The sequence below is a fragment of the Diceros bicornis genome, chromosome 7 (genome assembly GCF_020826845.1).
Source record: "Diceros bicornis minor isolate mBicDic1 chromosome 7, mDicBic1.mat.cur, whole genome shotgun sequence".
In the NCBI taxonomy this organism is placed as follows: domain Eukaryota; kingdom Metazoa; phylum Chordata; class Mammalia; order Perissodactyla; family Rhinocerotidae; genus Diceros; species Diceros bicornis.
Genome location: NC_080746.1, coordinates 40,850,940 through 40,878,596, shown reverse-complemented (window position 1 = coordinate 40,878,596; position 27,657 = coordinate 40,850,940). Strand labels below are relative to the sequence as shown.

The 27,657-nt window shown below is 39.1% G+C and overlaps 1 protein-coding gene across 1 annotated transcript in view; it reads left to right on the top strand.

Annotated features, from left to right (window-relative positions):
- Window positions 1-27,657, top strand: part of FAT3 (FAT atypical cadherin 3) — a 605,429-nt gene that overhangs the window by 333,050 nt on the left and 244,722 nt on the right. The gene's annotated exons all lie outside the window — the stretch shown is intronic.

Here is a 27,657-nt window from a genome sequence, read left to right as displayed (position 1 = left end):
TGCTGACAGAGGAGACTAAGAAAGAGGGGGAAAATAACTTGCCCCAAGTCATGCAACTAGCTGACTTAATCTGCCATCCATGTGATCAAAGAAACGTGGCAGCAATTCCGTTGATTTTTAAAATTCACTTGTAGAGAATTTTTAATATTAACATTTGGTTAATAACAGAATATTTTATCCCTTTAGGAAATTTTATCTATTTGTTTCTCCAATGTTTTCTGTTTAGGAATTTCTTACATATATGAAGGAATAATTATTGTTTGGCTATTCAGTCTTAAAACAAATTTACCAAGCAAAACTATATTTTAAACATGTATTAAACTATAAGATAAACAATTCAAATGTTGAACATCCTCTTGAATACCACGTGATTAAAATTATCCCCCATATTTCATGTACTATATATTATTATACTCCTTTCTTTGTATATGTCACATTATTTAGTCAAAAATTATTACCAATTTCTCATTTACCTTTAAAATGGAAAAGGCAACAATTTACTTTTCTTGCTGATTCATTTTTGAGGCAAGTTCTCTATGTACTTATAAGTAAACATCAGTTTATGTGTGATCACCCTTAATATTACTGATTTCCACTTTCCATAGCACTGTCCAATTTCCTTTATCCTGATAAGACTTTGGACCAACATCTGTGATATCTGCCTAAATTTCCTTAGATGTGTGGTCAAGTAAACAGAGTACCTTCCATTTTTTGAACATTTAATTTTTTCACCTTAAAATGAAATACCATGACATCTAACATTATGGTTGAGGTTTTAAGTGTGTTCAGGAAATTAAAAGCTGGGATCCCTGCAGAAACCATAGATAATGATACATGGGTGATAAGTGTAACAAATTTCACATATACCTGAAAGAGCTGAGTCATCACTGCCTATTTGCTGTGAACAAATACCAATTCCCTGACCTTAAAATCTTCAAATGTTAAGTTAATGCATTTTATTTCCATTTCCAGTGAGTTGTTTGAGGCACTATTACACACGAGTTCTGATGGGTTTTATATTACCAGGATATTGATACTTGCCAACACTCAGTTAATTTACTTTTCATTTTCAACTCCTTACGGAATGATATGCTGTTAGTTGTTACTTTTCAATCTTGTGTTCACGCTTTCATATTGCAATTACTCAGCTTTTAATAGAAAAGTAAATGGAAAAATCCTGCTTGGGTGTGAAATATGTGAATTTGCAGGTTACATATTTTCTGCCTATTTCTTCTTGCGTCGTACCTCAGAATTTCTCCAGCCTGTCTCCTCTCTCCTGACAGCATAATGAAACAGGATATAGCTTTTAGAATGGGCTAGCTGATTGCATAGTAGTATTCCTGGGTAATTATGCCTATAAGAATCAGAGAATTAAAAAGAATCTGATGGTGAGATAATGTTATCCACGAAAATACAGTCCTGAGTTCAGCAATAAAAAAAACTCATATCCAACGCAGCAGTGTTTTAGTGCAGCAATCAATGGCTAGGGAACAGCATCTCTGCCAGGGAGGGTGGCAATCACCTCAGAGAGCTAAGCAGCCAAAGAACATGCAGAGAACCTCCCCTTCTCAGGAGCCTGCTGGAAACCACAGGAAGCAAACTGCTGCCATGGCCTGGGCTTCTGGAGGCTACAGCTTCATGGCACAGAGCAAGGAAGGGAGAGGATTAAGATAAATGAGAACTTGCACAGAGATACCTTCTAATTTTTCATCTTTGTGGCTGTGGTTTATGAATGTTGTTGTTTATGAACGCAGCTGTTTTGTTTTGCATGTATTTTGAGTGATGTATCCTTGAGCACTTACTGAGCAAATAGGTCCTTTCTTTCCCACTAATATTTATTCATGATTGCTGAATAATTAACTGCGGGTTGCTCAGTTCTCAGAACTCTAATACACTAAGTACACCTCTTGCTCCATAGTGTCTATCCGCCACTTCCATAGCAGAAGTGAAGTTTTAAGTAATTCCTTGATAGTAGCAAAGCACTTTCAGAGGCACAAAATGATGTTAGAGTTTCTAGTTAATAATTAGTGTAAATGTAGGTTAAAATCTCTTTGGAATTTGCAGATAGCTATGTGTATTTGCTTTGTGCATGTGACAGTGTGTATGTTTGGCGTAATGCACATGAGTTTGCATGTTAGCCTGTATTTTAAATGTGTACTACACAAATCCCTGATGGAAACCGAATTTGGATTTGCTTTATGAATTCATGAAAAACAAGTGCACCAAGAGTTCATTATAGCTCAAGTATTGTCTAAGCTGAATTAAGTGGCAGGCAAAACAGTATATTTTGGTATCAAAGCTTGTTTGGGGATTAAAAAAAAACACTAGAGGGGCCAGCCCGGTGGCGCAAGCGGTTAAGTGCGCGCGCTCCGCTGCGGCGGCCCGGGGTTCGCTGGTTCGGATCCCGGGCGCGCACCGACGCACTGCTTGGTAAGCCATGCTGTGGCGGCGTCCCATATAAAGTGGAGGAAGATAGGCACCGACGTTAGCCCAGGGCCGTCTTCCTCAGCGAAAAAAAAGAGGAGGATTGGCGGATGTTAGCTCAGGGCTGATCTCCTCACAAAAAAAAAAAAAAAAAAAAAAAAAGACACTAGAGATCAGATACGGACAGATACGGAAGTGAAAACCAATGATTATCAGGGCTGCAAATAAAAGATTGTTCATCTTGTGAATAAAAGAGCAGACTGGAAGGATGTAGTATGTGTGTGTGCGCGCGTGTGCGTGCTACAATTTAAGCATATCGTTTCCTATTGATACCATTCCACTTGCACTCTACAAATGAGCCTGGAAGCTCTATCATTTATTATCAATTTATGGGTTCAGACATTGGAAAATTGACATTGAACTACTTAGAATCAGCAGACTAAAGTTGTCTTTCCTTGTTAGTAAGTGAAACGAAGAACTATTTATTAAGTTTGAAACTTTGTCAATAATTCTAAAAATAAATTCCCATTCAGGCTTCTTGTTGTTCCACATTAATAGTGGACAAAGCATTTTTTTTTTTTTTTGGTGAGGAAGATTGGCCCTGAGCTAACATCTGTGCCAATCTTTCTCTATTTTGTATATGGGACTCTACAACAGCATGGCTTGATGAGCGGTGTGTAGGTTGGCACCTGGGATCCGAACCCACGAACCCTGGGCCACTGAAGCAGAGCACGTAAACTTAACTACTATGCCATCAGGCCAGCCCCCACAAAGCATTTTTAAGCAGATTCCTTTTCAATTGTTTTCTTCATTTAATATAAAGTTTGTTCTTGTTGTTAATGTCGTTGAGTGGATTCTGACTCTTAGCGACCCTGTGTCACTAGCACAACACAGGACAGTGGAACCCTACCTTATCTTTTTGCATCATCCTCTCACCTTCCAGCACTGTATCAGACAATGCTCACCTGCTATTCATAGGATTTTCATGACCAGTTTTTTTGGAAGTGGGTGGCTAGGTGCTTCTTCCTAATGTGTCTTAGTCTGGAAGTTCCACTGAAGCCTGTCCACCATGGGTAACTCTGCTGGTATTTGAAATACCGGTGGCATAGCTTTCAGCATCCCAGCAACACGCAGCTGCCGCACTATGACAACCAACAGATGGATGATGTGGTTCCCTGACAGGGAAACGAACCCGGGCCTACGTGATGAGAGCACTGAATCTTATCCACTAGATCACCAGGGTTGGCAAATATAAACTTTAGTAAGTAGATATTAAGTGAAAATTTGAGGTAATTTAATTTTGATTGAGGTGACATTTGCTATTACACTGCTATAAAGGATTACCAACTAAATCAAATTATTACACTAAATTTATAGTAAAAACCACATTAGAAGGAGTATTTCCGTCACCTTTTCAGGAAGTATTTGTTGAGCATCTAGTCTATCTACAGCTTTTTGTCAGACACAGATTCTTAAGGATATTATCTTTTTAATTTTTTTAAGATACTAATGGGCCTCTGTAGACTAATTGTAATGAGTTGTACCTAGTCCTTAAAACAAGTTTGTGTTATCTCTGAAAACACTTTAATAACATTTATTTATGCTATAATATATATTTGAAAAGTATTGAGCTATACTCCTTTAAAAATATTCTGAAGTTCAATCATTTCTGTATTTCAGACCAGTATTTAGACTCAACTTCTCTTTTTGAGACATTTTAGTGTCTCTTCTCATTTTTTCTTTTGAAGTTACAGGTTTCAGATCTTCCTCTTTTTACCTATGAAATCTCAGTTTAAGTGTTTTGCCCTCAGGGAAGCTTTCTTTGGCATCTCAGATCAGGTTGGGTTCCCCTTTTTATGATCCCAAAGCACCCTACATTTCTTTATCGCACTTACAATTGAAACCACACAATTAAACATTTTTTTAGTGCTTCCCTCCCCTCTATCCTGAAAGCTTCACAAGATAAAAGACCAGGTTTGTCTTGCCCACTGACAGTGCCCGGCACATAGTAGGCACTTAATTGGTATTTGTGGAAGGAATGAGCCAATGTGCAAAGACTGCAACAGGCTTCAGTCCTCTGCCTCCTTCAAAGGGATGTTCTTGTCTGAACACATTTAATAGGAGAATATTTCAAAACCCAGGATGAAGGATGGATTAAACCAAGTTGAGTTGCTTTCTTTGACTTGAATCTCTAACATGTCCTGTTCTACTGGCCCCTTTTTTGCTTCTGATCTTCAAAAAGATTTTTTCTCAATTCAAGGAAAAATTAGTAAAAAGCCAAACAAGAAGAGTATTGAGTGACTGTCTTCTATCTTTTTCTTGATATTCTCCAGTGGTGTAGGAATAATGAGGGGAGGGAAAACATCCAGTTGCAGTGATCTCAGCAGAGGTTATTCAGAAAATATTGTGAAGAGGCCCGAAAGGCAAAACATCTGTACACCTCATAAGATAGAAGAATGGAGGAGTTAGTTGAGATTGTGGAAGAAAACTTGGCTGGCACACTTGCTCTCACAGTGTGGCCTTTAACAAATTTCTTAACTTTTGTATGTCTCAGTTTCCTCATAACCAAAATGGGGGAAAACAATAGGACCTACTAATAGGGTTATTAAAAGATTAAAAGAGATAATACATGAAAAGTGCTTAATTAACAGTACTCGGCACGTGGGGGACACTCAATAAATATTAGCTATTTTATTATTTTCCTATATTTAGAGTTAACTCAGAGTGAGAGCATTGCCACATTTTTCTTTCCTTGTTTTCCTGTTATAGGGTTCTTCTGTACAAACCATTTCAATTTTCTACCGAACCATTTTTTTTTCTCTTTGTCCCAGAATAACCATAAAAATTACAACTGGTTGCTTATCTTTCCACCCCACCCCAACAAAAAGCCCCCATTTTTTGAATTGACTCTGGATCCACACCTAATAAGGAGAATGATGAGAAACCATTTTTTTTTTTGTCAGTTTTACAGATGGGTTTCTTTTTCTCAATTAGAGGAATGGGAGAAAGTTGGAGACTATAATAGGGCTTAGAGTGCTGGTTAATGGGGGAATATAGGCAGACACAGCAGCATAAGAAAAACAGGAGAAAATAAGAACAAGGACTTCTGTTATCCAAATAAAGCCAGGATGTAGATGCAGTTCTGTCAGAAGGCCTGTCTTAATGTGGGGGATTGAATTGGTAAAGATTAAATGAAGAGAAATGACAGATTGTGCCAGAGAGAAGTGATGGCGTTCTTTCCCATTTCACAAATATCTGAGAGCCTGCTCTGAACCAAACCCCTTGCTAATTTAAATTCTAGTGAAGGAACAATTTAAATACATACTTTCTATAACACAAAATTAAATAAGAGATGTTCAAAGGCAGTACTGTATGAAGGTCACAGATGAGAGATGGCGCTGGATGGAGAAATCAAAAGCAGCTTCCTGAAAGAGAGTGGCATTGAAGATGGACCTTGAATGATGGATGCAGTTTTGATAGGTGATGATAAAGCCCCAAGAGGGCACTATAGACAGAGGGAATAGTAGAGTAAGGATGCAAAGGTGGGAAGATGTGTGAGAAATGGTGATGTTTCCATTAAGCATGAATGTATACTATGCAAGTGTTGGGAGGGAGAGACTGAGTAACAAAGCTTAAAGAGTAGGATGGGGTCATAGAGTAAACCTTACTTACCGTACTGAAATTATCTCCAAATATGGAGTCATTAAAGTTCTTTAAATGAAAATCATAGCTCTATCAAACGCAAAGATCACCTTCTTTTATTCTTAGATAGAAGTTTCCTATTCCTCATGTTGGAGTATATGCCAGGGTCTGTATGTGCAACCTTTCTATTCTATCCATCTTAATGTTTTTTTAGAATGATATCTTTCGGCCTTCTTTGGTCAGGAAGACTTTGGAACTCACAAGACTATGTCATTCACAGTTGATACCTCTAACCTCTTCGCTTCTCCTCATTTGTGGAATTTAGAAATCATTCTAGCTATTCTATTTAGGACTTAAGAAAACCAGCGAGTTCATTTTAAAATAGCTTTATTCAGGGTGAAATATTGAGTTCAAAAGTAATTAAATGTAAAAAAATGAACTGGGTTTAAAAATAATGCAATTAACTTCTAAACCAACTTTGGATTAATTTAAAAAGCAATGAGAAGAAAAAATCATTCTAACTCTTCTTTTAATCACTGTTTTTCAGTATTCATTTTTAAAAATCCCAGAAGCACGTACATGTGTGTATATACTCGTATTTAATTACCCACCAACTCTCCTCTCTTCTTACTCCTTTGGGGTTACTCTCCAAACCGCACTTTTCAGCCTCTATTTGGGAACTGGCCAAGGAAAATGAGGCAGCTGATTCCCTAAGAACTTCCTTCATCGAAGTATCAGACAACTTGACTGAGAAGCTGATAACTGGTATTCTGGTCATAAAATGGGTGATGGAGTATGTGCCTGTTTTGTTTGCTTGTTTTTTAAACTGTACAATTCAGTTGTTTTTAGTGTATTCACAGAGTTGTGCACCTGTCACCACAATCAGTTTTAAAACATTTTCATCACCCCAAAAAGAAACCCTGAACCCGTTATCAGTCATTCCCCATCTCCCCGCGATGCCCCAAGTTTCTGGCAGTCACATATCTACTTTCTGTCTTTATACATTTGCCTACTCTAGACATTTCATATAAAAGGAATCATACAACATATGTTTTTTTATGACTGGCTTTTTTCTCTTAGCATAATGTTTTAAAGGGTCATCTATGTTGTGTCATGTATCAGTTCTTCATTTCTTTTTATTGCAGAATAATATTCCATTGTATGAACTATTTCATTTATCCATTTATCAGTTGATGAACATTTGGGTTATTTCCACTTTTTGGTTATTATGAATAATCCATGGACAAGTTTTTGTGTGAATATTTATTTTCATTTCTTTTAGGAATATACCTAGGAGTGGATGTGGTCATATGGTTACTTCATGTTTAACATTTTGGATGACTGCTAGACTGTTTTCCAAATGTGCTATGCCATTTTACATTCCTACAGGCAATGTATGAGGGTTCCAATTTTCCCATATCCTCACCAACACTTGTCATTATCTGTTTATTTTGATTCTAGCCATCCAAATGAATTTGAAGTGGTGTCTCTTGTGGTTTTTGTTTTTCGCTAATGGCTAATGATAAGTATCTTTTCATTGATCATATATATTTCTTTCTTGGAGAAATGCTATGTAGATTCTTTGCCATTTTTTAATTGCATTGTTTGTAGTTTTAATATTGAGTTGTACGAGTTCTTTAGGTATTCTGGATACAAGTCCTTTATCAGATAAATGATTTGCAAATGTTTTCTCCTAATCAGTGGGTTATCTTTCCACTTCCTTGATGGTGTTCTTTGAAAAACAAAAGTTTAAAATTTTTGTCAAATCCAATTTATCTTTTTTCTTTTTTCACATGTGCTTTTAATGTCATATCTAAGAAGGCTTTGCCTAACCCATGGTCACAAATATTAAATCGTATATTTTCTTTTTTTTATATCTTTTTCCTTTTGTTATCAAAATATAATTGACATATAACATGGTATTAATTTTAGGTGTACAATATAATGATTTGACATATGTATATATTGCAAAATTATTACCACAGAAATTTAGTTAACATCCATCGTCTCACATATTGCAACTTTTTTTCTTGTGATGAGAACTTGTAGGATCTACTCTCTTAGCAACTTTCAAATATACAATACAGTATTGTTAACTATAGTCATGTGACCATCCTGTACACTACATTTCTAGGACTTATTTATCTTATAAGTGGAAGTTTATACCATTTGACCACCTTCACTTATTTCGCTAACCACCCCCAACCCTTGCCTCTGGCAACAGCCTATCTGTTCTCTGATTCTATGAATTTGGATTTTTTTAGATTCCACATTTGGTGAGACATAATAATATTTCATGATTCATGAGTGTAGGCATTATCTATTGACTTCCTGCTCTGATAGATAAGGAAATGTAGCTCACCTACATCGGCATCTACTTCCTCTCGCTTTTATATGGTTATATCAGAATCCTCCATTCATCTAAAGTTTATGCAACAGATAGTTATTGAGTAACTGCTAGCTAGTCATTGTTCTAAGTTACTCTGGGGGCTGAGGTGGGTGAGCAGTTAGCAGTGAACAAGTAAACATTTCCTGACTTTCACGAAGCTTATATTATGGAGTGGGGAGGCAGACAGTGACAAATGCCTATGATTATATGAGTGAATGTGATTTGGGTGAGCTTGAGCTCACCTTTGACTAGATGGTTACAGAAGGGCTTCCTATAGAGATGACATTTGACTTGGGATCTAAATGACAGAAATATCCAGCCATGGACAAATCTGGGAACAGATTTTTTTACATAAAAAGAATAACAAATATAAAGGTGCTGAAGTAGGAACAAGATTGGCATGTTAGAGGAATAAAAAAGGAGGTGGTAAATCCTATATTTTCTTATGAGAGTTACATAGTTTTTGCTCTTGCATTTCTGTCTATGATTCATTTTGAGTCTTTTTTTTTTGTATAGTGGAGTAGAGATCCAGCTTCACGCACTTGCATGTGGATATCCAGTTGTTCCAGAACCATTTGTTGTATAGACTATTCTGTTCCCACTGAATTATCTTGGCACCTGTATTGAAAGTCAGTTGATTATAAATGTAAAGGTTTATTTCTGAACTCTCAATTCTATTCCATAGCTCCATATATCTATCCTAATGCTAGTACACACTGTTTTGATTGCTGTAGCTATCTAGTAAGATTTGAAATCAGCAAGAGTGACTCATCCAACTTTGTTCTTCTTTTCCAAGACTGTCTTGCATATTTTGTCCATGTGAATTTTAAGATCAGCTTGTTAATTTCTGAAAATAATAAATAAATAAATAAATAAGCCAGCTGGGATTTTGGTAGGTATTGTGTGAATCTTGATGTCAATTTGGGGAGAAATGCCATCTTAACAATAGTTAGTCTTTTGATCTATGAACAAGGGATATCTTTCCATTTATTTGTCTTTTTTAGTTTCTTTCAACAATATTTTGTAGTTTTAAGAGTATAAGTCATGCATTTGTTAAATTAATTCCTAAGTATTTCATTCTTTTTGAGGCTATTGTAGATGGAATTACTTTCTTAATTTCTTTTTTGGATTGTTCATTGTTAGTGCATATAAATACAATTGATTTTTTTTGTATATTGATCTTGTATCTTGAACCTTGCTGAACTCATTTGTTAGTTCTGATGTTTCTTTGTGGATCCCTTAGGGTTTTCTATATACAAGGTCATGTCCTCTATAAATAGAGATAGTTTTACTTCTTTGTTCTCAACCTTAGTGATTTTATTTATTTTCATGAGTAATTGCCCTGGCTAGAACCTCTAATACAATGTTGAGTTGAAGTGGCGAGTGCATGTGTCCTTGTCTTCTTCCTGAACTTAGAGAGAAAGCATCTAGTCTTTCACCATTAAATATTATGTTAGCTATGAGATTTTCATAGATGCCCTTTATTAAGTTTAGAAAGTCCCTTTCTATTCCTAATTTTTTTAATGTTTTAATCATGAAAGGGTGTTGGATTTTGACAAACACTTTTTCTGAATCTATTAGGATGGTAATGTGGTTTTTGTTCTTTAGTCTGTTGAAATAGGATATTATATTAATTCATGATTAGATATTTTTTTTATTTTTTGTTTATTGCAGTAACATTGGTTTATAACATTGTATAAATTTCAGGTTTACCTCATTATACTTCTATTTCTGCATAGATTACATCATGTTCACCACGCAAATTATAATTACAACCCATCACCACACACATGTACCTAATTATCCCTTTTGCCCTGCTCCCCCCACCCCTTCCCCTCTGGTAACCACCAATCCAATCTCTGTCTCTATGTGTTTGTCTGTTGTTGTTTTTATCTTCTACTTATGAGTGAGATCATACGGTATTTGACCTTCTTCCTCTGACTTATTTCACTTTGCATAATGCCCTCAACGTCCATCCATGTTGTCACAAATGGCTGGATTTCATTGTTTCTTATGGCTGAGTAGTATTCCACTGTGTAGATATACCACATCTTCCTTATCCATTCGTCCCTTGATGGGCACTTAGGTTGCTTCCAAGTCTTGGCTATTGTGAATAACGCTGCACTGAACACAGGGGTGCATGTATCTTTATGCATTGGTGTGTTCAAGTTCTTTCGATAAATACCCAGCAGTGGAATAGCTGGATCATATGGTAGTTCTATCCTTAATTTTTTGAGGCATCTCCATACTGTTTTCCATAGTGGCTGCACCAGTTTGCACTCCCACCAGCAGTGTATGAGAATTCCCTTCTCTCCACATCCTCTCCAACACATGTTGTTTCCTGTCTTGTTAATTATAGTCATTCTGACGGGTGTGAGGTGATATCTCATTGTAGTTTTGATTTGCATTTGCCTGATAGTTAATGATGTTGAACATCTTTTCATGTGCCTGTTGGCCATCAGTATACCTTCTTTGGAGAAATATCTGTTCAGGTCTTTTGCCCATTTTTTAATTGAGTTGTTAGTTTTTTTTCTTGTTGAGGTGCATGAGTTCTTTATATATTTTGGAGATTAAGCCCTTATCAGATGTATGGTTTGCAAATATCTTCTCCCAATTGTTGGGTTGTCTTTTTGTTTTGTTGATGGTTTCCTTTGCTGTGCAGAAGCTTTTTAGTTTGATGTAGTCTCATTTGTTTATTTTTTCTATTGTTTCTCTTGCCCAGTCAGACATTGTGTTTGAAAACATGTTGCTAAGACCAATATCGAAGATCGTACTGCCTATGTTTTCTTCTAGAAGTTTCATAGTTTCAGGTCTTACATTCATATCTTTAATCCATTTGGAGTTAATTTTTGTGTATGGTGTAAGGTAAGGGTCTACTTTCATTTTTTTGCATGTGGGTGTCCAGTTTTCCAGACACCATTTGTTGAAGAGACTTTCTTTACTCCATTGTATGTTCTTGGCTCCTTTGTCGAAGATCAGCTGTCCATAGATGTGTGGGTTTATTTCTGGGCTTTCTATTCTATTCCATTGATCTTTCTGTTTTTGTGCCAGTACCCATTCTGTTTTAGTTACTATAGCTTTGTGGTATATTTTCAAATCAGGGAGTGTGATACCAACAGCTTTGTTCTTTTTTCTCAGGATTCCTTTAGCTATTCGGGGTCTTTTGTTGTTCCATATAAATTTTAGGATTCTTTGTTCTATTTCTGTGAAAAATGTTGTTACATCTTTGATAGGGATTGCATTGAATCTATAGATTGCTTTAGGAGGTATGGACATCTTAAGTATGTTAATTCTTGCAATCCAAGAGCATGGAATATCTTTCCATTTCTTTGTGTCTTCTTCAATTTCTTTCAGCAATGTTTTATAGTTTTTGGTGTACAGATCTTTCACCTGTTTGGTTAAGTTTATTCCTAGGTATTTTATTCTTTTTGTTGCAATTGTAAATGGGATGGTATTCTTAATTTCTCTTTCTGCTACTTCGTTGTTAGTGTATAGAAATGCAGCCACCCTATGCTTTTTAATTGGAGCATTTAGTCCATTGATGTTTAAAGTAGCTATTGATAAGTATGTACTTACTGCCATTTTGTAACTTTTTTTTTCTCAGTGTTTTAGTAGTCCTCTATACCAAATTGATGGTCTCTTTAGTTTGACCTCTGTCTGAAAGCTCTACTCTTTAACTCCCTTCCTCCCTCATTTTGTGTTTTTGTTATCATATCTAACCTCATTTTTGTGCATTTGTATCCATCCCTCTTATCATGGAAATAGATATTTTTTCCTATTTGTGGTCTTCTCTTTTCCCCTTAAATCAGTCCCTTTAACATTTCTTGTAGCACTAGTTTCTTGGTGAAAAACTCCTTTAATTTTTGCTTGTCTGGGAAACTTTTTATCTCTCCTTCCATTTTGAATGATAACCTTGCTGGGTAGAGTATTCTTGGCTGTAAGTTTTTTCCTTTTAGCACTTTAAATATATTGTGCCACTCTCTTCTAGCCTGTAAGGTTTCTGCTGACAAGTCAGCTGATAGTCTCATGGGCTTTTCTTTGTATGTAACTTGTCTTTCTTTTGCGGCTTTTAGGATTCTCTCTTTATCTTTAATTCTGGACATTTTGATTATGATGTGTCTTGGTGTGGGCCTCTTTGGGTTTATATTGTTTGGGGCTCTCTGTGCTTCGTGTACCTGGATGTCTGTTTCCTTCCTTAGGTTAGGGAAGTTTTCATCTATTATTTCTTGAAATAGATTCCCTGCCACTTTGGCTCGCTCTTCTTCTGGGACACCTATAACATGGATGTTAGTGTGCTTGATGTTGTCCCAGAGGTCCCTTAGACTGTTCTCACTCTTTTAATTCTTTTTTCTTTTGCCTGTTCAGCTTGGATAATTTCTTCTAGTCTTTCGTCGAGCTCGCAGATCCATTCTTCTGTATCCTCTACTCTGCTTTTGAGTCCCTCTAGTGAATTTTTCATTTCCAGTATTGTATTCTTCATTTCTGATTGGTTCTTTTTTATATCTTCCATTTCTTTGTTGACATTCTCACTGAGTTCATCTATTCTTCTCCCCAGATCAGTGAGCATCCTTAAGACTCTTTGTTTGAACTCTCTATCAGGTAGGTTGCTCATTTCTGTTTCACTTAGTTCCTTTTATGGGGTTTTGTCCTGTTTCCTTAATTGGAATGTGTTTCCTTAATTGGAATATATTCCCTTGCCTCTTCATTTTGCCTCTTTCCCTGTGCTTGTGTCTGTGTATTAGGTAGGTCAGCTATGTCTCCTGCTCTTGGATAGGTGACCTTATGTAAGTGATGCCTTAGGAGGCTTCCAGTGTGCTTCCCTCAGTTCTCAATGTTCCAGGGGTGACCCCTATGTGGGCTACGTGTGTCCTTCTGTTGTGGCCTGTTTGCTCTCCCTGTAGGCACCCAGGGAGGCTGAATTATGCTCCTGGCCAGCTGTTGTAATGCTCAGCTGCTTGTCGTTGTTGTGGGCCCCTCAGTCTCTTTATCGGGTGTGGGGAGCCCCAGCACAGTTGGCTGCAAGTTCTAATACCACATTTGTGTTGCAGTATTTCTTTTACGTGAGCAGGCCCCCAGCGTGGCAGGTTGTTAGGCTCAGGGGCTTACAATTGCTATAAGCCTCCAGCCTTTAGGTCTCTTGTCAGCTCTCTGAGGATTGCAGCTTTGTGGGGCTGGCCTCAGGCACGGGAGCACCCAATTGTTTCAGGCTTTGGAAGGTGGGGCAAACCCCCTATGTGGGTCTTTGAGAAGCACAAGTCTTCTGCAGCTGACAAGCCCTGGTGCCCACAGGTCCACACACACAGTCAACACAGTCCTGCCCCGTGTGTGAGCCCTGACCTCCTGAAGTGTACCCAGTCTCTCCACAGCGGGAGCCCCACACACTCCACCACCGCCTCACACTCTCCACCCACTCCTTGTGCATGCCCTGCCCCACCGAAGTAGGTTCAGTCCCAGGCTGCAGAGAATCCAGTCACCAACCTATGCAGGCCCACAGGTTGCCTGAGGGCTTGTTGTTGGGTGGGACCAGTCCCTAGGGTGGGCTGCCTGCCCTGGCTGAGCTGGATTAAATGGGTGCTCTAGTGTGTGGGGCAGACCCTGGGCTAGCAGGCCTCAGGGAGAACTCCAATGGTGTCTATGTCAGCATGCCCACACCACGCCACAACAATGGCCGCTGAGAATTTCCCAGTCCCTGGAGAGGTCTCACCTCTCACTGCGATGCACTCAGAGCCTATGAAGTGAGTTTCTTTTCACCAAAGCACTGTGCACCTTTCTTTCTGGTGATTTTAGGTTGCTTTCTGAAACGGGTGAGTTCGTGTGTGGGCCCTTTAAGGGCCCGTTTTAATTTCTTTGTGAACCAGCTTTTCTGGGGGTACTCTCCAATGTTTTAGTAGCAGGCAAAGTCAGATATTATGCCACTCATCTTGGTTCTGCTGGGTCCACAAAGTGCCTACAGTTGGGGCACTCCGGGGCTCAGGACCCCGCTCCTCCAGGGAGGGCTGCATACCTTTGGGCTGCTCCCAGGCGACCGTGAGGTGCTGCGGCTTGTTAAGGCGGCGTTTTTACTCTCCAGAAGGGAGTTTCTGCCTCTTCCACCTCAATTAGGATTGTCTTTTGTTGCAGGTGTTCCTCTTATCCAGTTTTCAGTTCTGTCTCAGGGGTCATTTTTCCACGAGTAGTTGTAAATTGGCTGTGCCCGCAGGAGGAGGTGAGTTCAGAGTCTGCTTACGCTGCCATCTTGACTTCTCTGTCTGATGACTAGATATTAAACTAACCTTGTACTCCTGGGACAAATCCCAGTTGGACGTGTTGCATAATCCTTTTTATACATTGCTGGATTCAGTTTACTACTATTTTGCTGAGGATTTTTGCATATATATTCGTAAGAGATATGAGTCTGTAGTTTTCTCTTTTTATGATCATTTTTGTATCACAGTAATACTAACGTCATAGAATGAGTTGGGAAGTGTTCTCTTCTCCAGTATTTTTTGGAAGAGTTTGTGAAGAATTGATATTAATTCATTTTTAAATGTTTGGAAGATTTCACCAGTGAAGTCATCTGAGCTTTGGCTGTTATTTGTGGCAAGGTATTTTTTTTTAATTATTATTATTAATTCAATCTCTCTACTTGTTATAGGTCTATTTGGGTTGTCTGTTTCTTCTTGTGTCAGTTTTGGTAGTTTCCTTCAAGGAATTTTTTTTTGTTTCTTCTAATTTACCTAATTTGCTGAAATACAATTATTCATAATTTTCCTTTATAATCCTTTTTGTTTCTTTAAGGTCAATAATAACCTTTCATTCCTGATTTTAGTAATTTGAGTCTTCTCTCTTCTTTTCTTTGGTCATTCTAGCTAAAGGTTTGCCCATTTTGTTGTTCTTTTCAAAGAAACAACCTTTGGTTTTGTTGATTTTTCTCTATTTTTTTTCTCTTTCATCAATTTCCACTGTCATCTTTCTTATTTTCTTCCTTCTACTTGCTTTAGGTTTAGCTTACTCTTCTTTTTCCAGCTCCTATGGTGGAAGTTTAGGTTATTGATTTGAAATTTTCTTTTTTAATATCGTCATGTACAGCTATAAATTTCCTTTAAGAACTGCTTTAGCTATATCTCATAAATTTTGGTATGTTATTCTTTTGTTCTTATTTATCTCCAAGTACTTCTAATCTGTCTTGTGATTTCTTCATTGACCCATTGGTTATTTAGGAGTGTGTTGTATAATTTCCACATATATGAGGTGTCCCAAAATTTGCTTCTATTATTGTTTTCTAATTTCATTCCATTGTAGTCAGAGAACATATTTTGCATGATTCTAATCTTTTTAAATTTATCAAGTCTTATTTTATAGCATATTCTGGAGAATGTTCCATGTGTTCTTAAGAAGAATATATAATTTGTTGCTGAGTATTATTTAGATGTCTCTTTCGTCTAGCTGGTTTATAGTGTTGTTAAAGTCTTATATTTCCTTCTTGATATTTTGCTACCTGTTCTATGGAGTATGTGCTTTGCATAGAAATCTCAATAATATAAATTTTATACTGACTTAAGCCTCATGTTTTAAAACATTTCACCTTTCTCTCTAGTAGCTTTCTGTAGCAAAAAGCTTAGTGTTTTGTTTTGCTTTGTTTTGTTTTACCAAATTTCAATTATACCATCTCTTAAGCTAATTAGGGAGAATTTTTAGTTGTTTTGTTTTATTCAGTACACTCTCATATACCTTTATTCTCCTATTATTGTTTAAAATCCTTTTTGCAATTTACATTTTTAATTAAAGATTGAGTCCACTGGGTTTATTTCTATCAAAGACTTTTTTTTTGGTGAGGAAGATTAGCCCTCAGCTAACATCCAATGCCAATCCTCCTCTTTTTGCTGAGGAAGATTGGTCCTGGGCTAACATCCATGCCCATCTTCCTATACTTTATATGGGACACCACCACAGCATGGCTTGACAAGCGGTGCATCGGTGCACGCTCAGGATCCAAACCTGTGAACCCCGGGCCACCACAGCGGAGCACACACACTTAACTGCTACGTCAGGTGGCCGGCCCTCAAAGACTCTTTTATTTGAATTTTTTTTTTTTTTTGGTTGTTTCCTCCATCCATCACTGTCTTGGTCATTTGGGGCTGCTATAACAGAATACCATAAACTGGATGGCTGAAGCAACAAATATTTATTTCTCACAGTTCTGGAGGCTGGGAAGTCTAAGATCAAGGTGCTGACAGATCCAGTGTCTGGTGAGAGCCCTCTTCTTGATTTGCAGGCAGTCGTCTTCTCATTGTATCCTCACATGGTAGAGAGCACAGAGAGAGGAAGCAGGGTCTCTTGTGTACCTTTTTATAAGGACACTAATCGTATAATGAGGGCTTCACCCTCGTGACCTAATCGCCTCCCAGAGGCGACATCTCCAAATATCTCATTGGGCATTAAGGTCTCAACATAGGAATTTGAGGAGGACACAAACATGCAGTGCATAACAATTACTGTCCTGAATCAAGGCTTGATCTCAAAAACTACCTCCTGATTTGAGTCCAAAATTGAACTCTGCCTCTTGTCCCTATCAGAATGTCTCCTTCCCAGTCAATCAGGGAATGCATTTACATGTGCTCTAGGTTCATCAGGGAATCAATAGTATCCAAATAAATAGAAGTGGAGGAAACAGAAGAATTCCTTGTCTTGTGCAAGAAGTCAGGAGAAAAGAAATATTAGTTGTAAGATCTTTGAAAAACAACTATTTCCCAATGGATTAAATCACCAACACTTCTTGTTTATCCTTAAGTCTTATATTTTGTTCTCAAATCCTCCTCTTTGAGATGTCAAAGCTCCTTCAACCAGATCAGTTCTTTTGGGGAGATGGAGAGAATCAGGTGTTCCACAAAGACACTTGACAAAAGCTTCACTGTGTGCTCTGGCTCACTTCTTCAGATGTCCCTGCAACATCATTAGTTTCCACAGCACATATAGCTCATGACCATCTTGTTTCTCTTACCATTAATGATCAGATTTATTCTTCTACTTTTTCTTTTCTTTAAAAGTATATCCTGGGGCCGGCCCGGTGGCGCAAGCGGTTAAGTGCGCGCGCTCCGCTGCGGCGGCCCGGGGTTCGCTGGTTCGGATCCCGGGCGCGCACCGACGCACTGCTTGGTAAGTCATGCTGTGGCGGCGTCCCATATAAAGTGGAGGAAGATGGGCACCGATGTTAGCCCAGGGCCGTCTTCCTCAGCAAAAAAAAAAAAAAAAGAGGAGGATTGGCGGATGTTAGCTCAGGGCTGATCTCCTCGCAAAAAAAAAAAAAAAAAAAAAAAAAAGTATATCCTTCAGGGCCAGCTCTGTGGCATAGAGGTTAAGTGCACGCGCTCCACTGCTGGCAGCCTGGGTTTGGATCCCGGGCACGCAATGATGTGCCGCTTGTCAAGCCATGCTGTGGTGGCGTCCCATTTAAAGTGGAGGAAGATGGGCACAGATGTTAGCCCAGGGCCAGTCTTCCTCAGCAAAAAGAAGAGGATTGGCATGGATGTTAGCTCAGGGCTGATCTTCCTCACCAAAAAAAAAAAAAAAAAAAGTATATCCTTATAATCCATGCTGTTCTTTGAATGTTTGTGATTCCTGAAGTCTGTTCTGTGAGTAGCTTGACTTCATATGATAAGAATGGCATTAAAGTTGTATGAGCCTATAATAAAAGTCAACCTGAATAAATATTCACAGTGTTGTTTCTTCTGGCTTGATCCACAGAACCCCTGTATCAGAAACCCCTGGGATGCTTGTTTAGAAATCACATTTTGGCACAGTAGCTCTGGCTTTCAGCCAAGGAATCTGCATTTTAACAACTCACATAATTCTAATGTATTGAAATTTTAGATCCATTGATTTAGGGCCTTATTGAGTAGGTAGTTCACTGTAGGTAAGAATTCTGTCCTCATCGTCACCCCTTAGTTAATTTTCCCCTAGCACCTTAAAAAATTTGGTAGAACATAATTGTGAGTTCCTAAGATTATCTCTCTTATTAATGCAATTATTTTTTGTACTAAATATTATTTGTTGATCATAGACAGTATTCCCAATAATCCCTTGCTGAGCAATTCTTTGGAGACAGTAGAGTGCATACAACACCAAATGTTTACACAAGACAGTAGATAGAGAGACAGAGGCTGAGATCATTGTTGAGTGAGATTTGATTGTGAATCCATCATTGCTGCTTCCTCAGCCTTGACTTCTGGGGAGCATTCGAGGTTTTCCCTTGTGATAAGAAACCGGCATGCTGTGTGTATTTATATATCAACCTTCAAGCAGAAGCATCACACATCAGAAGACATGCATGACCTGTTTTCACGAGGTTTTAGGAAGAAGTGATGGAAAATCAGCTAAAAGGAGAGGAAGGAGAGCTTCTCAAGTGCAGGTCACGTAGAGCTCTCATTTGAACCCTACTAGTTTCACAGTGAAGCCACAGAGGTTAATACAAAGGAGTTTAAATCTTCTGCCTGAAATGATGCTCTTCTTTCCTGAGACTCCCTGTAAGAAACTTGGCTGCAAAAGCAGCCTCATGTCTGCCTCTGCTGTGTGAACAAGCTTCCTCTTAAAGAATTACGGCTGGGTTCCTGGGTGGCTCCATGACGATGTATCAGTCACTGACGGAGAGCTCCTCCAGTGTGGCTTCCCAGCGAGTTTGGATTCAAGGCACCTCCCTCCCATAACGAGGCTGACTCCAGGGATGTATTTGAGTGTCTTTCACTTCTTGCTCTTGAAAGCTTTGGTATTCAGCCCTGACGTCATCTTAACAACTTAGAAAAGAACCTGAACACAAAATGTTTCTGTCATGTCGACCCTCCATAGTTCCATGTAGCAGTCTAATTAAATATTGCAGAGAAGGAGGTATGCTTTCTCCAATTACCTGTGAGCTTACTGAAGACAGGGACCTTGCCTTACTCATTTTAGTATTTTCAATCTTCCCTATACCACCTGCTTTCCTCACTCCCACCCTCACAAATGCCTTACTTAATGTGCAACATACAGCAATACTCACAGTACGTATATGCTTGTTAGAATTGCATTGAATTGACTTATATCAGATTGGTCTTAATTAGTCTTAAATAAGATGGTTTAGCAAAGAATATGTGAACTCATGTTTTTTGTTATGGATACCGAAAAGAGAATGGAAAAGGTACCGAAAAGGAATATGCCATATCAATGTTGTATGAGCACAAGATAATCCATTACTTGTTTACTGCTTTATAAAGGATACTAAATTGTGAAAAAAAAAACATTCTGTGATTGTGTTTTAAATTACAACATTTCGAGTGTTATAGAATTAGTATCACTTGCTTTTAATATTAAAACTCTTGTATGTGCCCAGCACTATGCTAGACACAAAACAAACAAAGACACAGAAGTGAACAGGGGGCCAACCTTATGGCTGAGTGGTTAAAATTCCACGCTCTCCACTTCAGCAGCCCAGGTTCACAGGTTCAGATCCCAGGTGCGGACCTACTCCACTCATCAGCCATGCTGTGGAGGCATCCCACATACAAAACAGAGGAAGACTGGCAAGGATGTTAGCTCAGGGCTAATCTTCCTCAAGCGAAAACAAAAAGTGAACAGGACGTGACCCCTGCTGCCAAGTTGCTCACAGGCAAGAAGCTATTGCAGTGCAATATAGTAAGTCTTTTGACAGAGCCATGCACAGGTACTATGGGAGCGATTCAGGAAACGAACTAAGCCCAGCTAGCGTCAGAGGATGCTTCCTAGAGAAGCCTCTGGAAGTGATGACACCTGGTTGTGGTTTGACAGTATCTTGCCAAGTGAAGAGCAAGGCAAAGGGTGTTCCCTGAAGAGAGAGTAACATAAACAAACACATAGAGATGGGTGAGCCTGGCAGGTTTAGGAAGCCAGTTAAGGCTGGAACCATGGATTTCAGGGAGGAGAAATTAACAAGATAAAAATCAAGGAGAAGTTGGCTGGGTCAAGTCCTGAAGGGTCTGACATTTATGAGCTAAGCACACTTTCTCTCCCCTGATGCCAGGAGGTATGTGTTGAAGGTTTAGAAACAGATTTGCATTTTAGAAAGACCACCTTGGCAACAGTGAGAATTGGAAGATGGCAAGATTCGAGGCCAGCCAACCAGCTGAGGGCCTCTGGTGGTGATCCACGTGAAAGACTGTGGTGGTCTACCTAAAGTCTAACAATGGGGTAGAGAAAAGTGAACGGATTCTGAAAATATTCAGTATATAAAATTAGTGGGACCAAAGACTGCTTGGCTGTAGGTAGAGAAAGAGAAGAAATGTCAGTATCTGGCTTGGTGGATGTTTTAGTTTGCTAGGGCTGCTGTAAAAAGTACCCCAAAATGGAAGGCTTAAACAGAAATTTATTGTCTGGTAGTTCTGGAGGCTAGAAGTCTGAAATCAAGGAGTCAGCAGGGCTGTTAGGGAAGTATCTATTCAAAGCCTCTCTCCTTGGCTTGAAGATGGCCATCTTCTCCCTTTGTCTCTTTATATCACCTTCCCTCTATGTATGTCTGACTCTGTATCCAAATTTCCCCCTTTTTTTAAGGCCACCAGTCTTATTGGATTAGAGCCCACTCTAATGAGCTCATTTTAACTTGATAACCTCCGTAAAGACCGTATCTCCAAATAAGATCACATTCTGAGGTACTGGGGGTTAGAACTCCAACATATCTTTTCGGGAGGACACAATTCAACCCATACAAGTAGGTGTGGGGCCATTCACTGAGAACACAGCAGAAGGAGAATTGTTGGATACAGGGGTAAGAGGATGAGATTAGTTTCATGCTGTGCTGCTCATGCCACATTTTGCTTAAATATGTATATAGTATTATGGTCACATAAGCTGCTTGTTTTTGTAACTTTCATTTTGTGCCTATGCAGCACCTTTGTTTTTGTGTTTATCTTGCTTTATTGGTTTAGTCTTCTGACAGTGCCTAAGGGAGTCGTGTTGTGGAGAAACCATGGGCCATCCAGCTTATACACAAGCTGTCAGATTCTATGGCATTGAAGACATTTTCTTGGATGACATTAATCTATGTTTCAACTCCCGCCTCCTCAAGATAGTGCCTGTCATCTCCAAGAATGACACCGGAGGCCAGCAAAACCAGCCTCTAGAAGCTCTCCACAATCATATTGTCAGCTGGAGCCCCCAAGAAAACTCAGGCCAATAGCCCAGAGAGCAAAGATGTTGCTGTCAAATTTAGCAGCTAAATATACTCAGACACCACATTGACTCTTTATTCTTCCCAAAGTTGTCGTTGGCTGTGGTCATTTGATGCTCTATGGGGCAAGATAGGGTGGGTAGATTGTCAGCCCTTAAGTCAGCAAACCAAGTATCTGTCCTTCAATTTTTTTTTCTCTTTTTAAGCAGAGTAATCAGTATTGCCCGAATCCCGAGACATGCGTAGCTACCCCCCGAGCCTGAGATTCCTCTGCTTGTCACTTTGAAACACTGGGTCCTGCTGAGGGCAGAGATGAATTGTGACCCAGAGAGGAGAATCACATCAGGCAGAGGGACTTCCTGGGTTTAATTAAAGTACTGAAATTGATGAGCATTGTAAATGACTTGCCAAATTGCCTGACAAAATGATTTCCACAGATAACTCCTTGTTTTCAGAAAAATGCAAGAAAGTAGCCAGAGCTTTGAAGCAAACCAAACAAATGACATCCTAATGGAGGATTAGCTGGAAGATGCCTGAGGTTTGGAAAACTGCCAAGTATTACTCTGGAAAACTTTTATTATAACCCGTGGAGCAGCCCCAAAGCCTGACTTTGGATTTATCCATGGCTTTTCTCCCCAAATGAAGAAAGACACTGAAATTATTTTTGCCTAAATTATTGTTATTGAGAGTTAATTTTAAAGAAAGACAATTGAGATAATAGTTTCAAATGTTAGGATTTAATTTGGTAGCCTGATTTAATTCCCTGATTTAATCAGGGGATTTAGAGAAATAACATTCTGGGACTTTTCAGGTTAGAGAGATCCAAAAAAAAAGAATTTATGTGCATCATTTTGTTGTCTAGGCAGAAAAATTTTTTAGATCAAGGAAAAGGGAATTTGGCATTGACATGGCATATCTCAGTTTTTTTCTTCTTCAAAAGAAGAACTCGATGCTTTCCTTAATGAGTTTATTCATCAAATGACTCAGTGGCTTCTGTTTCTGATACTTATTTGGGTCCTTTTTTGGGCCAATAATTATATCTCAGAAGACACTCAAGTTTCTCATACATGCCAGCTCCAGAATGAATGGGAGTAGTACTAGAACTTTGTCTTGATGGAGAAATGAGGTGAGTTTTCATAAGGAACTGGGGTGATTGTGAGGAGGTCTGATTTTCTCCCTAACTCAACAGAGTTAAGGAGCGTGTGGAATGAATGCGATGACTGTCACAGGGCTGTCAAGAAGGATATCCTCTGCTTCATTGGCTCTGCCACCTCTTAAGATTGCTTATTTTGCTTCTCATGAACTATGCATGGTGCTTGTTCTGGTCTGAAGAACATCACTAATGTTCTTCATCCCAGTAAGAGCCATTTGACACAACTACACTTTTAATTCACCCAGTGTCATATACTTAAGAAAAAAAATGAGTGCATTTTACTAATGAAGCTGCAACATTGTTGAAAGAGGCATAGATTTCCTCACCCTGTGAATTTTAATCAGCCTGCAAATCCCCATTTATTAGTGATGGGTAATCTACAGATGTCTTACTTTTTAAAGGCCTTCAGAGAAAATTGAATGTTGTCGAATCATTGGGCTCTTCTTTGATATGCATGTAGCTCGTGTTAACATTAATCAGTGTTCGTCACAGATTAATGAGAGAGATCTCTTCACATGAAGGTTAGTAAGGAAGACACAGGCAGTGATTTCAGTGGCCCTCTGTGAGCAAATAAGGTCGATGGCTTGATTCAGATGTGAAAGTTCTGTTACATCAGAGAAGATAAATATAATCTAAAGAAGGACGACTTTATGATGGGCTGGGGAAACATGGAAAAAGACAGCCACCTCTCCAAAGGTCTCCTTTATATCAGTTAACAGTGAAAGGGAGTCCTTTGTAAAACTGTTCCTTGGGATTTAAACTTTTATCATGTAAAATGGCTCCTAAGTCTCCAGTAATTTCCAGTTGGAAGGCGCAAAGAGAGGAGAAGGAAGAGGAGATAGTGATGCCCACATAGGAAAAGAATTTATCAACAATAAATAACAAAGATTAGGTCATAGAAGGTGTGGGGTGGTTAGAAGCAGTGGTTTGAGAGCCAGGAGAAACTGTGGTTCAGAATTTACTATACTTTAGACTTTGGTTTCCTCAGCAATAAAATGAGTTACTTGGACAGATTCTCTTGAAGTTTCCGCTTCTTCTAACAGTCGATGATTACAATGTAGAGAGCAATATGTGCATGCCGTTGATAAATAGGGTGACAGCATTATAAGGATGAGTTGACATTAATCATGAAAGGATTACAGGAAAAGGTAACGGCATGAACAGCTTTGTAAATGAGCAAGCCTGTGCAGGGAGGTGACAAAGCCCAGTGAACAGAGTGAGGGGCTTTGGAGGGAGGAAACAGGTCTGAATCCTAGCTTGACACCTGCTGTGTGTCCCGTGGAATGTTTGCTGTCTGAATCCTAGCTTCACACCTACTGTGTGTCCTGGAGAATGTTTATTTTTACACAGCCACCATTTCCTCTTTTGACACATGGGTTGATACAGTCTTGCTCATTTGCTTGTTGAATGGGATAGTTCAGATATTGGATGTCCAGGGCATAGTATGGTGTCTACACATAGTGGGCCTTTACTTCTGAGTAATGCATATGTGCACTGTGTCATCAGCATGTTTAGCAAATATTCCCTAAAATTGTTGTTTAAATGACTGTTAGAATGTTAATTCTATCGTATGTCCACTAGGGAGCTTGCTATTTCAAAGTAATCTAGCTTGATCCTCTTCATAAGGGGATTTTTATAATGCTAATTACCTACTCATAATTTATCTGGCTTATTAAGTTTGGCTTCTATTCTTTGGTGGTTTCTTAAAGTGGAACAAACCTGAAAGCTGACTCATGCCTTGCTCCGTTCACATTTGTCCTCTTTTGTGAGCAGCTATGATGATGCACGATGACTGACTTCAAGAAAAAATGCTTCTGCCCTCCTCTCGTGAAACATTAAACTAGGGGAAGCTTTTCTTCCAGCCGTTATTCTCTTAGGTTGAATGGTCTTTAAATTGCAATTGACAGAGTGCTTAGTGAAATGCTATATTTAGGAAGTATTGTGTACCTATGTCTATTATCTGTGTTGCCTTTTCTTTTCCACAAGGCAGTGTTTCCATGGAAAAAGCGCATTTGTTGCTTAGGAGATTGTCCACTCTTGTCTTCTTGCTTATCTTTCCCATTTAGTCCCAGACAGGTTTGTAATATCATTCACAGTTGCTGTGGAGACTATTATGATGTCATGTGTGTGGAGCTATTATTTAAGGTGGTGACTTAGCAGCCGGATCTTCTGAAGCAAGAGGGGTACACACACACATACACACACACACACACACACACACACACACACTTCATGCAGGAATTCTTCCTTGAAATGATCCTATCACAGACTTTTTGAAGTGAAAAGTGCATCAGATTTTCTTTTTATAATTTAGTCGAACTTACATTCTGCTCAGATAGCCTGGCTTCTCAGTCATTCAGGATTAAAATAGTGACAAGAGGAAAAAGGATGTACAGCTTTTCTAACATGAGATACTACCTAAAACTGCAGCACACTAGAGCAGAGCCAATTAATTTGTAGCATGCATCCAGATCTTTCCCTACAAGCTGGTCATTCTTTATTAATCAGTGTAACTGGAAATGAATCATGATAGAGTAGCAGTGAGAGAATTCAATTACTCATAACTATGCTAGAAATTTCATTCTGCTAAAGAGAAAATGAAAGGAAAGAGAACTAACATTTTATTGAGTTCTTACTATGTGAAAATAGTTAACATCCCTAGGATCTTCTGCTGCTTCTCTCCCGGCACCATGACCTCTCATTCCTCTCCCCCTGACACCAGCCTATAAATACACTCAAGTTTCTCTCATCTTGATCCTGCTTCCCACTCCCATCTAAGTCAGACTGCTGCTCCATCTCTCTCCTTCCATTTTGTGCCAAATGTCTTGAAAGAATAGTCTACTGTTCCAAACCAACCTGTACATCAGAATCACCAGGGGAGCCTGGTAAAATACAGATGCCTACATTCTCCTTCAGAGGTTTTGATTCAGAAGATTCAAAATGTGGCTCAAATATCTGTTTTTTTAGCAAACTCTCTGGGTGATACTGGTGTGCTGTCAGGTATTGGAACATGCGTCTATAATAATTCCCTCTTATTTCCTCTCTTCCTATTCACTTATCAGCCCTCCTCAATCTGGCTTTCATCCCTCTCACTCCAGTGAATGTGCTTTTGCCAGGGTCACCATGGTCTTTCCTAACTGCTGAATGCAGTGGCATGTTGGCCTGCTGTAGAGCACTGGGACATGCTGTGTCATTCCCGCTTTGGAACTCTCTCCTCATATGGCACCTGTGACACTGTGCTCTCCTGATCATCCCACTGGCCTCTTTGACAGTTCCTTCTTGGTATGCGTTGTGGATTCTAACTCCTCATCCTATCCTTAAATGTTGGTTTTCCCCAGGATACCATGCTCACCCTTCTAATCTTATTTCCCTACAGACACTGAACAGTTTCATCCATTCTCATGGCTTAACTACCACAGATATGTTGATGACGTCCCCATGTACCTCCAACCTAGACCATCTCTTACCTAAGCTTCAGATTCATAGGTATCTCTGGTGCTGTGTCCCAATGCCCCATAAGCTCCTTAGGCTCGGCTTGTCTGAAACTGAACCCATTGTCTTTGTCACTGAACCTTCCACTGCATGTTTTCTCCCAGGAGAGATCCCACTGTCAACCAAGCCGTAAACTTGAAGTCCTCCTTGTCTAATTTTTCTTACCCCAGACATTAAACATTACCAAATCCTTCCAGTTTTTCTCCTAAATATTTCTTGATTGTATTTTTTCCTTTCCCAGCTTCAGACCTTCATCATCCCTGGCGACAATCTTCTTACAGGTTTGCCCTGGTATCTCCCAGGTAATTCATGTTCTTGCCACCGCTATTGCAGGGTTAGCTCCATGAAGTTAGAAAATATGGCTTCTCCATGCTGTATTCTCAGCATCTAGCTGAATGCCTGGCAGGTGATCAATAGAGTTAGATGAGTGAAAGCATGAGCCATCCAGCACACTTCTTTGGAAATTCTTACTTACAGATCAAACATATGAAGTGATGCACTTGAGGGCTAGGGTGTTTAAAACCTGAAAATCTCAACCAGATTGGTATTGGTATTAAGTCGAGCATTTTGCAATTTATTTCCCTCCTTCCAGTCCTCAGCACCAAACTAGGTCAACTGGAATCTTTCCCTCACACTGAGAGAGCCAGCTATTTCGTTTAAAAGTGACCTTTCCTTAGTTTCAATACCACAACTCTCAACTTCACAATGAGTTACTCAGACTTGTATATTCTCTCCTGGTCCATTCAGATTAGCAGTGACTTACAAGTATGGTCAGTGTGGCTTGGGTCTTCTCTGTCACAAAGGGTCACTATGGCAGTGTCCTCACTGAGTCTCTGATTTCCCTGTTGGATCTTTCACAAAGTGGGAATACTTGCTGCAATAAAATATCATTGAAAAATTAAAAACTGTCATTCCTTGTTCCCCCAGTACACCATGCACAGGCAGAAAGCTTAGCTTAGGGCAGCAAGCACTTGCCCAATCAGCTAATGACTTGGGAGAATTGGGAGCTTCCATTTTCTTCTTTGACATTATGGAAGCCACTCAGCTTTCCTCTGGTTCTAAATCTCCCTCTGTAAAACCTCCTGGTTTTCCTGGTCCTTCACTGGATAACTGCATTATAGGTAAAGAATATCTGTAGTTTCTTGGAGGAAATATGTCAACTTAAATAAGTGGTTATTAGTAGCTGTGGGTGATAGGTGACATTTGAAAGCCTGTGTTTACAGTTACTGTTTTTAAGATTATATTTACAGTATTTTTCTTTGCTTCAGCCACTCTTTATGAAAGATCGTTAACATAGAACATCTGTGAGGACTTGTAGGATAGTTTGCTGCATAACCTGCCATGTAGTAAATATAGCCGTTCTAGCAAGACCTTGACTATCCATGCTAACAAGGACTAGGCATGGTG